Consider the following 13876-nt stretch of genomic DNA (forward strand, 5'->3'; position numbering starts at 1 on the left):
TCTTTGTTATATTTAAATATAAAGTAATTATGAAATATAAAAGTAAATATGAAATATTTACTTTTATATAAAATATTTTGGGAATTTTAATGATTTTCTAAGAATCAAATGAACATTTTACCATGTGTGAGAAAAATATTGCTCAGGATGGACATGTACCAATGCCAAAAATCCTTTAAAAAAATCTTTTAAACAAATCTTAAGCCTAAGGGTTCCATGGTGTAATGGTTAGCACTCTGGACTTTGAATCCAGCGATCCGAGTTCAAATCTCGGTGGAACCTGTTGTTTTAATTTTTAGGTTAAAGCTTTGCATATACTACTAAAGACAGCAGTTTTATGTTATGAAAACCAAAAGAAGAAAAAAAGTCATGCCTAACCCCTCTGATTACTATGGCTGAGTGGTTGATGTGTAAGTAAACCCTAAAACTGTTTTGCATGTTTGGGATCATGCCTCACAGCATACAGCTTTCCAAAGCAAATGCTTGTTTTTGGTGGTTCTGTTGCAAAGTCGATTTACCTAAAGATCCTGCCATTAACAACAATAAACCACTGCCTCAGAAATAACAATAGAGTGGTCAGCCTGCTATTTGGGATCCTTCATTTGGTTGTTGGATTGGCATCTAACACTAATTTCCATGCCCCCGGGGCTTTGTAGTGATATTGTAAAGTGTCAGACTGTTATACCGGCTGGAGAGGGTGGCAGAGGGTGAGAAACATATAAAGTCCATGCAGCTGGGACCAGAGGGGTGCTGTGAGATTGTTCTCCTTTTCATTTTTTGCAAAAAAATGAACTAACCTTTTAGGTCTTAAAGTGCATCTATATACAAAATTAAAAAGTTACATATACAGGTGATACTCAAAAAATTAGAATATTGTGCAAAAGTTAATTTATTTCACTAATGCAACTTAAAAGGTGAAACTAATATATGAGATAGACTCATTACATGCAAAGCAAGATAGTTCAAGTCGTGATTTGTCATACCGTATATACTCGAGTATAAGTCGAGTTTTTCAGCACATTTTTTTGTGCTGAAAGTGCCCCTCTCGACTTATACTCGAGTTAAGCACTTTTCTGCAGCAAAAAATTTCATTTTCAGAACTGATTTTGGGGCCCCGTATCTCAGGGACACTTGGAGCTAGGAACCCCACGTTTGGTGTGCAAACCCAGTGGAACTGGGTCCAAAACATATCCAAAGCTGGAGTTCCTAGCACCAAGTGGCCCTGACATACATGGCCCCAAAATCGGTTCAGAAAATGTCCTTCTCTGCTGCAGAAAAGTGCTTGACATTTTCTGAACCAATTTTTGGGGCCCTGTATCTCGGGGCCACTTGGTGCTAGAAACCCCAGCTTTGGATATTTTATGGTGCTAGTTCCACTGGGTTTGCACACCGAGGGTTTAGGGTTCCTAGCACTAAGTGGACCCGAGATACGGGACCCCAAAATCGGTCAACTGTGTCCATCTGCAGCAATGTCATTTCGGGACCCTTTGGGTTCAGAGACCCCAAATTATGGCTGCAGCTAGGGGGCATCTGGGAACCCTTAACTACCGAGTTTGAAGTTCGGGGGACCTATGGCTGCAAATGGGCACAGTGAGGCATGCAAATGGGCACAGTGAGGCTGCAAATGGGCAATGTTGACCCTCTTTTCCACTTACAGTAGCTGTGCATTTCTCACCCTTGTCTTATACTCGGGTCAATAAGTTTTTCCCATTTTTTGTGGTAAATTAGGGCCTCGACTTATACTCGGAACGACTTATACTCGAGTATATACGGTAATTGTGATGATTATGGCTTACAGCTCATGAAAACCCCAAATCCACAAAGTCAGAAAATTAGAATATTGTGAAAAGGTGCAATATTCTAGGCTCAAAGTGTCCCACTCTAATCAGCTAATTAAGCCATAACACCTGCAAAGGGTTCCTGAGCCTTTAAATGGTCTCTCAGTCTGGTTCAGTAGGAATCACGATCATTGGAAAGACTGCTGACCTGACAGTTGTGCAGAAAACCATAATTGACACCCTCCATAAGGAGGGAAAGCCTCAAAAAGGTAATTGCAAAAGAAGTTGGATGTTCCCAAAGTGCTGTATCAAAACACATTAATAGAAAGTTATGTGGAAGGGAAAAGTGTGGAAGAAAAAGGTGCACAAGCAGCAGGGATGACCGCAGCCTGGAGAGGATTTTTAGGAAAAGGCCATTCAAAAGTGTTGGGGACTTTTCACAAGGAGTGGACTGAGGCTGGAGTCAGTGCATCAAGAGCTACCACACACAGACGGATCCTGGACATGGGCTTCAAATGTCGTATTCCTCTTGTCAAGCCACTCCTGAACAACAAACAATGTTAGAAGCTTCTTACCTGAGCTAAAGAAAAACAGACCTGGTCTGTTACTCAGTGGTCCAAAGTTCTATTTTCTAATGAGCGCAAATTTTGCATCTCATTTGGAAACCGAGGACCCAGAATATGAAGGAAGAATGGAGAGGCACACACTGCAAGATGCTTGAAGTCCAGTGTGAAGTCTCCACAGTCTGTGTTGATTTGGGGAGCCATGTCATCTGCTGGTGTTGGTCCACTGTGCTTCATTAAGTCCAGGGTCAACGCAGCCGTCTACCAGGAGATTTTGGAGCATTTCATGCTTCCTTCTGCAGATGAGCTCTATGGGGATGCTGACTTCATTTTCCAGCAGGACTTTGCACCTGCCCACACTACCAAAAGCACCAAAACCTGGTTCAATGACCGTGGGATTACTGTGCTTGATTGGCCAGCAAACTCGCCTGACCTGAACCCCATAGAGAATCTATGGGGCATTGCCAAGAGAAAGATGAGAGACATGAGACCGAACAATGCAGAAGAGCTGAAGGCTGTTGTTGAAGCATCCTGGTTTTCCATAACACCTCAGCAGTGCCACAGCCTGATAGCTTCCATGCCACGCTGCATTGAGGCAGTAATTGCTGCAAAATGGGTCCAAGCCAAGTACTGAGTACATATGCATGCTTATACTTTTCAGAGGTCCGATATTGTTCTATGTACAATCCTTGTTTTATTGATTGCATGTAATATTCAAATTTTCTGACATTGCCATAATCATCACAATTATCACAAATCACGGCTTGAACTAGCTTGCTTTGCATGTAGTGAGTCTATCTCATATATTAGTTTCACCTTTTAAGGTGCATTAGTGAAATGAACTTTTGCACGATATTCAAATTTTTCGAGTATCACCTGTATGATGCAGTCTTTCGATAGAACTGACACTGTTTTATTACCTGTTGATTCTGCCAGTAGGTCTATTTTTTTTTTCCTCTTCCTGTAATAGAATTGACCATTACTGGGGTCGATATACTTCGCAATTAACCCTGTATACACACCAAATAGCTGCAACCATTTTTTTATTAACCACTTGCCGCCCGCCCACCGTCAAATGAGTGCTGCATATCTGTGCCCACCAGTGCTGCCTATCTGTGCCCAGTGCCTACCATCAGTGCCGCCTATCAGTACTCATCAGTGCCACATATCAGTGCCCATAAGTGTGGCATATTCGTGCCTCCTCATCAGTGCCACCTGATCAGTGCCCACAAGTGCCACCTCATCAGTGCAGCCTCATCAGCGCCCATCAGTGAAGGAGAAAAATTACTTATTTGCAAAATTTACTGACAAACTAAGAAAAAAACTTTTTTTTTCAAACCTTTTGGTCTTTTTTTTTTAGGAAAAATAAAAAACACAGGAGTAATTAAATACCACCAAAAGAAAGCTCTATTTGTGTGAAGAAAATGATAACAATTTCACATGGTTATAGTGTAGCATGACCGGGCAATTGTCATGAAAAATGGCTGAAAAATGGCCTGGGCAGGAAGGGAGTGTAAGTGCACAGTATTGAGGTGGTTAAAGGAAATGCACACTGTTCTAAAAATGTGCTAGAACAATTTTGACTTACACTCCATCTGCAAGCTTAAGAGGTTCCATGGTGTAATGGTTAGCACTCTGGACTCTGAATCCAGCGATCCGAGTTCAAATCTCGGTGGGACCTTCCTTTACATCAACTCCCATGTTTTTTTATTTTTGCACTGACAGGTTTGTGAATATTACTAATATGGAACTACACTGTATCTGAGCACCACAAACCAAAAACACTATTTAATACATTTTTAATATTCAAAGCAAATACTCCCATCCATCCAGGTCTCCATGCTTTATTTTGCTGGGAAATAACTTTGAAAAACATCCCCCTAGAATTTCTGGCCATGGCCATCTCAAGTAAGGGCAGATGGTTCATGTAACATTTACTTCCTGGAATCCATCTGCCCTTAGCTCAGCCATGCAAGCAGGAGGGTGTGCTTAGCTGAGAAAACCCATCCTCTCCTCCTGAAGACTCTTGGGATGTATGGTATCATTTGCCTGATATACTTTCTTATCTATTTGTCAATGCTAGCAGCGTAAAGATTAAAAATAGTCAATGTTGATTGAGAGAGTGAAGTTCAGCTTAAAGACAGCAGTTAATTGATGTGAAAGCCAAAGGAAGAAACAAAGAAAAAAAGAAAAAGCAAGACATGCACCAACTTGAGCATGCAATGTAATAAGAACACTACATGTCTGCCAACTTCAGGTGGAGTAGTTGGGAAAAATATGGTCTTCAGTGGCGGAACTATAGGGGTCACTGCAGTTGCACTTGTGACTGGGCCCTGCCATTCTTCTGCTGTGTGGGGGCCCCAAGACCCCGGCATCTCCCCCTGCACCTCTAGCTGTCCATTTAGAATGCAGTGAGGGGGAGGTGGGAGGCGAAGATCGGCAGCTATGTTGCCCATGGGCGGCGGGATCTACCTGGGGCTTGTGGTTCTCTTCCTGAGTCTACATAGTGGAGGGGGGAGGGGCCTCTGACCCAAACATTTAGCAGTTTCACTCTTCAGTGTACAAGTGAGTCGGCTCTGTACACTGATGAAAGAAGGAAACAAGAAGGACCAATAAATAAGACACCACATCTCATATAAAGTAGAAATAGGAAGAAGGGGCTGTAGGCATAAAGCCTGGGGATTTTAAAGGTGTCAATAACAAAGATTATAACAATCAATTCAAATTGTGTTGGAAATAAAAAAAGAATTTTTATTACAATTTAGATTAAAAAGAGCCTATCAATAGGCCATACATTGTACAACATTGTCCAAACAGTTTTTTCATAAAGTGCAAATAACAATTTATGATACAAATACCACATATAGTCTCGACATGTTTCGCTCAGTGGAGCTTCTTCGGGAGATCGTGTGGTATTACTTTTAAAAAACTGAAATTAATATAAAGAAAGAAGACATCAGTACAGAATAACATATAAACGCATATTTGTAGTAAAAATAAATCTTACAGATCAATATATCAATTTGGTCAAGTATGGCATTTAAATTTATAGAGGTCATTATTTATATTGGTTTTCATTTAATTGAAAAAAAAAAATTTTTTTGTATATAATGAAGTAAACTGTAACCTTACCAAGAAACAATATTTGTAAAATGAAACTGGAAATTTATCAGGTAGTGAAGAGATTAATCCCTATGTTGACTCCCTCTCATTAGGGTTCCCGGATCACCAGATCGCTTGCAGAGGCAATATTTCTAAAGTCACAATTTTTTGGATACATATAGATATATGTTGCCAACTGAAAAAAATAGGACACATATGATTGAAAGAATATTAATAAATGTTTAAATTTATTAAAAAAGAGAGAATTAATTAATAATGTTCAACAGAAATCATTATATTATTGGGATTTTTTACCTGAATATATTTTAAGGGTAGAATCAATTTTGCTTTGCATAGGACATCCAGGGTGTTTAGTGGGACGGGAGCACCAACCATAGGATGTAAAAAAGAAACCTCAAAAAAAGGGGAGAGGTAGGGGCGGTCTGAAAAAGGAAGGGATAAAAATCAGCCTTCATTTAAGTCTATCAGCCATTTACATAGCCCAGTAATACAAGATTTACTCTCAGTTTAAATAGATCCCAGGCACCTTAGAGTGGGGGAAAAAATCTAATAGATAGAACAATAAAAGTTAGCATTCAAAATAGAGCTGCCTAACTTGCAGAAATATCTTGGGGTTTCAGTAAGGTGAGGGGGAGAGATCCTTCCCTCCTCCTTCAATGGTGTCCAGCAGAGAAGTGACAGCGAGATACAAACAATCTCCCTGTTTAAATATTGCACTCCGGAGCGGCTGGCGTCTGACGTCACCGCCGCTCCGCGGACGTATATGGGACCTTATTGCGCATGCGCATGCATTAACTTAAACGGCGTTCTAAGCTGTTAGGGAACATGGCTCACTCATGTCTGTATTATCAGCATCTATCCCTCTGAGCCGCGCCAGCCCCCCTCCCATCATGTGAGGGCAAAACCACTTTAAAAATGACGACTGATTGCTGTGTTCCCTAACAGCTTATTGTTATAATCTTTGTTATTGACACCTTTACTGATACATGCCCGGGTCAGAGGCTCCTCCCCTCTCCACTGTATACACTGGGGAAAAGGACTACAAGCCTCATGGAGATCCCACCACCCACTATAAGGCTGCCAAACATCGCCTCCCACCTCCCCAGCCCAGGTACCAGCCAAGTACACAGGGAACCCCTGGAAGGGGGGAGGTCGAGCTTGGGGCCATGATGTAAGAGGGGGGCCCTCTGAGGACACTAATGTAAGGGGGGCCTCTCTGGGAACACTAATGTAAGGGGAGGCTCTCTGGGAACACTAATGTAAGGGGAGGCTCTCTGGGGACCCTGATGTAGGGGAGGGGCTCTCTGGGGACCATGATGTAAGGAGGGGCTCTCTGGGGACCCTGATGTAAGGGGAGGCTCTCTGGGGACCCTAATGTAAGTAGGGAGGGTCTCTGGGGACCCTCATGTAAGGGGAGGCTCTCTGGGGACCCTGATGTAAGGGGGCTCTCTGGCGACCCTGATTTAAGGAGGGGCTCTCTGGGGACCTTGATGTAAGGGGGGCTCTCTGGGGAACCATGATGTAAGGAGGGGCTCTCTGGGGAACCATGATGTAAGGGGGGACTCTTTGGGGACCATGATGTAAGGAGGGGCTCTTTGGGAACCCTGATGTAAGGAGGGGGGTTCTGGAGAACCTAATGTAAGTAGGGAGGCCCTCTGGAGACCCTGATGTAAGGGGAGGCCCTCTGGGGACCCTGATGTAAGGGGAGGCCCTCTGGGGACCCTGATGTAAGGGGAGGCCCTCTGGGGACCCTGATGTAAGGGGAGGCTCTCTGGGGACCCTGATGTAAGGGGAGGCTCTCTGGGGACCCTGATGTAAGGGGAGGCTCTCTGGGGAGAGCCTCCCCAGCTCTCTGGGGACCCTGATGTAACTGGGGGATCTGCACCCAGATATTTAACAAACACACACACACACGTATGACTTTCTTTACTTCGCTGCTATTGGCTCTAGCCTGAGATCTTTTGTAGACCCAGCAACCCCCTAGTGGGGGCTCTTCATGGTTTCTTGCATCGGGGCCTTGAAGATTCTAGTTACTCCTCTGATGGTCTTAATTTTAGAAATGCAGGAAGCTTACATTTGGAGAGTGTGAACTGATCACTGCACTATCCTTCTATATAAAATAGAGGGAATCATTTTTTAAAAGGAGCAGAAAGGGTGTTTTGGGTGATAGAAGATAGTGAACCAGAGGCAATGTTACTTATGTTTGCAATCCAGATCATGCTGCACAGCATAAAACACTAGTCTGAACTTACTTCCATGCTTCTAGATAGGCTGATTATACTTGAAAAGGAGAAATGCCTTGGAATAGAGGAAAACCAGATGGAGGTAATATAGACATCATCATGATCATTCATCTCAATACAAATATCCATCACATAGCGTTGGTGGTATAGTGGTGAGCATAGCTGCCTTCCAAGCAGTTGACCCGGGTTCGATTCCCGGCCAACGCAACATATGCTTTTTTCCTTTGATAATGTGTAATAGTTCATTTTCAAATGATTAAATCTATTAAAGTTATCCTTATTATCCAACGATACACTTTAATTATTTATAATAATGCAAGTGTGTAAGAAGTGACATCTACTGGACAATCAGCTCCTTCGATAGCTCAGTTGGTAGAGCGGAGGACTGTAGAGGAAAATCACACAGGAATCCTTAGGTCGCTGGTTCAATTCCGGCTCGAAGGACATTTTTTTTTGCCTTCTTAGCTAGAAACCAGTAAAATTTTATCCATGTTCACTTGTTAAATGTTGTTTTTTTTGCTTTTTTAATGGTAAGTAAACAAGTGAAAGAAAATACTTCCAAAAACATAGGCACTATAATGTGATTGTTCATACCTGTAAATTTGTTTGCTTAACTACTAGCTGCCCACCCACTGTCATATGACTGCAGGATGAGGCAGCTCTCGTTCTGGGTGGACGTCATATGACGTGACCGCCTTCCCGAGCCACTAGGGGGCGCACGCGCCGCATCACTGGGGACCCGATGCACGTGCCCGGCGGCCGCGATGTCCGCTGGGCACCCGCGATTGCCCAGCAACCAAGCAGGTCCATGGATCTGTGTGTGTAAACACACAGATCCACATCCTGTCAGAGAGGAGAGGAGACCGATGTGTGTCCCTTGTACATAGGGACACCGATTTATCACCTCCCCCAGTCAGCCCCCTCCCCCCACAGTTAGAATCACCTCCCTAGGACACACATTAACCCCTTGATCACCTCCTAGTGTTAACCCCTTCCCTGCCAGTCACATTTACACAGTAATCAATGCATTTTTATAGCACGGATCGCTGTATAAATGTGAATGGTCTCAAAAATGTGTCAAAAGTGTCCGATATTTCCACCGCAATATCGCAGTCACAATAAAAATCGCAGATCGCTGCCATTATTAGTAAAAAAAAAATAATAAAAATGCTATAAATCTATCCCCTATTTGGAGACGCTATAACTTTTGCGCAAACCACTCAATATACGCTTATTACAATTTTTTTTACCAAAGATATGTAGAAGAATACGTATCGGCCTAAACTGAGGAAAAAATTAAAAAAAAAAAAAATTTAATATTTATTATAGCAAAAAGTAAAAAATATTGTGTTTTTTTAAACTTGTCCCTCTTCTTTTGTTTATAGCGCAATAAATACAAAAAAGGCAGAGGTGATCAAATACCACCAAAAGAAAGCTCTATTTGTGGGGAAAAAAATGATAAAAATTTCATTAGGGTGCAGTGTAACATGACCGTGCAATTGTCATTCAAAGTGCGACAGCACAGAAAGCTGAAAAATGGCCTGAGCAGGAAGGGGGTGAAAGTGCCCTGTATTGAGGTGGTTAAAGTAGAATTCCAGCATAAACCTATCTAGTCTTAAAAACATTCCCCCCTATCAACTATGCTGCTAACATGTATAAAAAAGGCATATAAATTATCTATTTTCAGCCTGCTCTGGTCCGGTCAAATGATCCCCGTATCAACCAGAACTGGCTGCAGGGGAGAGGAGAGAGCGCTCAACAACACCTGGAGTAGTGATGCCACCCAAAGGCTGTTCAGGACTGTTTGTTGTTGGTGCTTCCTCCTCTCCCCTGCAGCTGCCGCTGGCTGACACAAGGGAGCTTGATCATGTGACTGGACCAAAATACATTCATCTTTTTTTTACACAGGTTCCAATGTGGGTTTTAGCAGGGGAAGAGGACATTTTAAACCACTTGCTGACCACCAACAGTACATTTACTGCTGGCAGGTGGCTTCTCCATGTACCGCGTCATACCTGTGCACTGTGTGCGATCTGCCAGACACAGTGGATTGCGGTGGCCCAGATCGGGCCACTGTGAGTGGCCCAGATACCACGTGATCGCTATGTAATCATGTCACATTATTAGGTTTTTTTAATTTTATGTATACTGTCACCAGTCAGTATCCCTGATCACTGCCACACCAGTCATATGATGCTGTACTGTACTACTGACAGTATATATAAAAATAATAATAATTATTTAATTTCTTAATTTTTCCAAAAAAGTGACAAACTTAACCATTTGCTTAATGGGCCCTGCCCAGGCCAATTTTCAGCTATCAGCAGTATCACACTTTGAATGACAATTGCGCGGTCATGCGATGCTGTACCCAAACTAAATTTTTATCATTTTCTTCCCACAAATAGAGCTTTCTTTTGGTAGTATTTAATCACCACTGGGTTTTTATTTTTTGCTAAACAAACAAAAAAGACTGAAAATTTTGAGAAAAAAAACAGTTTTCATAGTTTGTTATAAAATTTTGCACACAGGTAATTTTTCTCCTTCATTGATCTGCACTGATGAGGCAGAACTGATGGGCACTGATGAGGCTGCACTGATAGGTGGCACTGATGGGCGCTGATGAGGCGCCACTGGTGGGCACTGATGAGGCTGCACTGATAGATGGCAGTGAAGAGCGCTAATAGGCAGCACTGAAGGGCGCTAATAGGCAGCCCTGAAGGGCACTGATAGGTGGTACTGATAGGTGACACTGATGGGTGACACTGATGGGTGGCACTGATGGGTGGCACTGATGGGTGGCACTGATGGGTGGCACTGATGGGTGGCACTGGTAGGGGACATTGATAGGCAACACTGATAGGTGGCACTGATGATGAGGCACTGATGGACACTGATTGGCAGCACTGAAGGGCACTGATAGGTGGCACTGGTGGGCATTGATAGGTGGCACTGTTGGGCACTGCTTAGCAGTGCTGATATGCACTGGTATGTGGCACTGGTGGGCACTGCTTAGCAGCAATGGGTCTGGAGTATGCGGGACCTATGTCCCATTTACTCCAGACAGTAATTGGCTCTTTACATTACGTGATCAGCTGTCATTGGCTGACAGCTGATCACATGGTAAGGGACCAAGATTGGCACTTATGGCGTATATTTCTGTTATTCCAAAGGAGGGAGAAGATACGTCAGGATGCAGAAGTTACCGTGCAATTTCGCTATTAAATGTAGATCTAAAGCTTTTTACTAAATTACTAGCCTCCCGTATTCAACCTCAGCTTACTCAGTTAATCCATTTAGATCAAGTAGAATTTATCCCCTCTCGTGAAGGAAAAGACAATACCATCAAGGTACTTAACTTGATCCACCACGCTAATAAAACAAATACCCCCTGCGTCTTTCTGAGTAGCGACGCAGAAAAAGTGTTCGATAGAGTAAACTGGAATTTTATGTTTTCGGTTCTGAGGCACATGGGACTAGGAGAGACCGTATGCTGCAATAGATTGCCAAGGTCTATATTGCTCCACAGGCTAAAATAAATGGAGTATTCTCAAAACCTTTTAGGATCTCAAATGGAACACGGCAGGGTTGCCTTCTGTTGCCGCTGTTGTTTGCGCTCTCGCTGGAGCCATTATTGAACAAAATTCGGCAAAATCCAGATATTTTGGGGCTACAAATAGGAGATCATAATTACAAAGTCTCAGCTTATGCAGACGATTTGTTGTTTTCTATGTCTAACCCACACATTCCTGACACAGCATGACAGCATATACGTATGGGTAGGCTCCGCCCCCTGCCCTATCACAGGACCGGTTATACTTTAACCCCTTCCCGCCGAGCTTACGCAGATGTGCGTACTCGGCTTTCCGGGGTTATACCGGGATGATGCCTGCAGCTGCAGGCATCATCCCAGTACCATGTTGTAGAGCGGGCGATCGGCTATCCATGTATAACAACCGATGTGGCTAAAAGCTGCTCGGCTGTTATACCGGAGTAGCAGGAGAGGACATCCCCCCCTCCCGCCGCTCTTACCGGGCCCCCAATCCACCGGGAGGCCCGATCAATGATCCACCGCCTCTAATTGTAATTGTAAACGTCACTTCCCGTTTACTCGGCTGCCAATGGCGCCGGTTTTAAAAAATATACAGTATTCAGATTCTCCGTTTTCGGCGATCTGAATACTGTGAAGTGCAAAAGGAGGGATTTTTAGACCCCTGATCCCTCCATAAAGAGTACCTGTCACCACCTATTACTGTTTACATTCCTAGTGACAGCAATAAAAGTGATCAAAAATTTTTTTTTTTTAAAAACGCAATTTTTAAAAATAAAAATAAATAAGAAAAAAATGTTTTAAAGCGCCCCCGTCCCCACGAGCTCGCACAGCAAAGAAAACGCATACGGACGTCGCGCCCGCATATGTAAATGGTGTTCAAATCACACATGTGAGGTAGAGCGAGAGCAATAATGCTAGCACTAGACCTCCTCTGTAACTCTAACCTGGTAACCGTAAAAAAAAATCGCCTATGGAGATTTTTAGGTACCGTAGTTTGTCGCCATTCCACGAGTGCGTGCAATTATAACATGTGACATGTTTGGTATCCATTTACTCGGCGTAACATCATCTTTCACATTATACAAAAAAATTGGGCTAACTTTACTGTTTGTCTTTTTTAAATTCATGAAAGTGTCCCTTTTCCCAAAAATTTGCGTTTAAAACACTGCTGCACAAATACCGTGTGATAAAAAATATTGCAACAATCGCCATTTTATTCTCTAGATTCTCTGCTAAAAAATATTTGTATAATGTTTGGGGGCGCTAAGTAATTTTCTAGCAAAAAATACGGATTTTTAACTTGTAAACACCAAATGTTAAAAATAGGCTTAGTCATGAAAGGGATAAGATTAGGTCTCCTCCCTACCTCCAGTATTCTCTTTTTTCCCTCACTGCTAACAGCCGGTTATGCTGCTGCTGAAAGAGCAGGATTTTTAATTGTTCCCTCACCTGTCAGACACTTCTGACCAAGCCGCACAGGTTCGAGCCTCTCCTTTGACGAAGCTCCCCGCTGTAAAGGCTGACATCACCCCACAAGGATCCTGGAGAGGGGTGCAGATATCTGGTCTCTAGGGATTGCTCCTTTATCATGACGCCATGAATGGACATTCATTGGACTTTCTGTTTGGATTTGAAGCATGCAGGTGGTAAGGCACCACCTGGTGCACAAATCAATAATATTTAGTTACTGCTGCAAGTATGTTGTTAAGCTTTCATCTCTGAAAGGTTGTGGTTTGTGTCTGCAATACTGCTATGCTGATAGCAGGTGTGCTGTGCTGTGCTGAAACCTTCCTATTAAACGGTGCAAAGCCTGGTCCTACAGGTTTGACTTATTGTCTGCAGGTATGCTGTTAGTTTATATTTCTGAAAAGCATATATCACACATGCAAATCTTACTGGCTGTCTATAGGGCCACTCTGTTTACTAAAGCTTGGACTGATAACAGGTGATGCTGAGCCCTTTTCTATTAAAGGAACACTAAAGATCATTTTTTTTTTTAAATAACAAACATGTTGTACTTACCTCCACTGTGCAGCGCGTTTTGCACAGAGTGGCCCCGAACCTGGTCTTCTGGGGTCCCTCGGCGGCTGTTTCAGCTCCTCCCCGCAAGAATGAATCACCTTCATGCGAGCTCGCATGGTGGTGAGTTCCTGCGGGCGCACTCCCGTGATACAGCCGGCGGCCATAGCCGCTCACTTTATCACTCGGCCCCGGCGCGCCGCATCATTGGATGCGATTGACAGCAGCGCCAGCCAATGGCTGCGCTGCTTTCAATCCATCCACTCTAGCCAACCAGCGGTCAGGCTGATCAACGAAGAGGATGTCGGGGGCGAGCACGGGACTTTCGAGGGCTCAGGTAAGTAAAACGGGGGAGCTGGGGGGGCCGGTATTGTCAGATGTTTTTCACCTTAATGCATAGAATGCATTAAGGTGAAAAAATTTTTACCTTTACAACCCCTTTAATGCAGGGCCCGGCCCTGCAGACCGGGCTCACTGTGTATTGATGTTTGGTTGTGGTATGATCCTTGGCGGTACATGTGTCTAAGGTAGGTTAACCTACTAGTGCTAATTGTCAGATGACTATTAACTTGCGCTGCTTACCTGTGATTACATTAA

At 43.4% G+C, this 13876-nt stretch overlaps 4 non-coding genes across 4 annotated transcripts; all 4 read left to right on the forward strand.

Annotated features, from left to right (window-relative positions):
• The first annotated feature begins 210 nt into the window (after positions 1–210).
• TRNAQ-UUG (transfer RNA glutamine (anticodon UUG)) lies at positions 211–282 on the forward strand. The gene has a single exon. It is a non-coding gene; the product is annotated as a tRNA-Gln (tRNA).
• A 3668-nt stretch (positions 283–3950) lies between these two features.
• Positions 3951–4022, forward strand: TRNAQ-CUG (transfer RNA glutamine (anticodon CUG)). The gene has a single exon. It is a non-coding gene; the product is annotated as a tRNA-Gln (tRNA).
• A 3820-nt stretch (positions 4023–7842) lies between these two features.
• TRNAG-UCC (transfer RNA glycine (anticodon UCC)) lies at positions 7843–7914 on the forward strand. The gene has a single exon. It is a non-coding gene; the product is annotated as a tRNA-Gly (tRNA).
• Positions 7915–8061: 147 nt separating this feature from the next.
• Positions 8062–8151, forward strand: TRNAY-GUA (transfer RNA tyrosine (anticodon GUA)). The gene is given in 2 exon segments: positions 8062–8098; positions 8116–8151. It is a non-coding gene; the product is annotated as a tRNA-Tyr (tRNA).
• Positions 8152–13876: the final 5725 nt, after the last annotated feature.

Source organism: Aquarana catesbeiana, linkage group LG04, assembly GCF_042186555.1.
Source record: "Aquarana catesbeiana isolate 2022-GZ linkage group LG04, ASM4218655v1, whole genome shotgun sequence".
Classification (NCBI taxonomy): domain Eukaryota; kingdom Metazoa; phylum Chordata; class Amphibia; order Anura; family Ranidae; genus Aquarana; species Aquarana catesbeiana.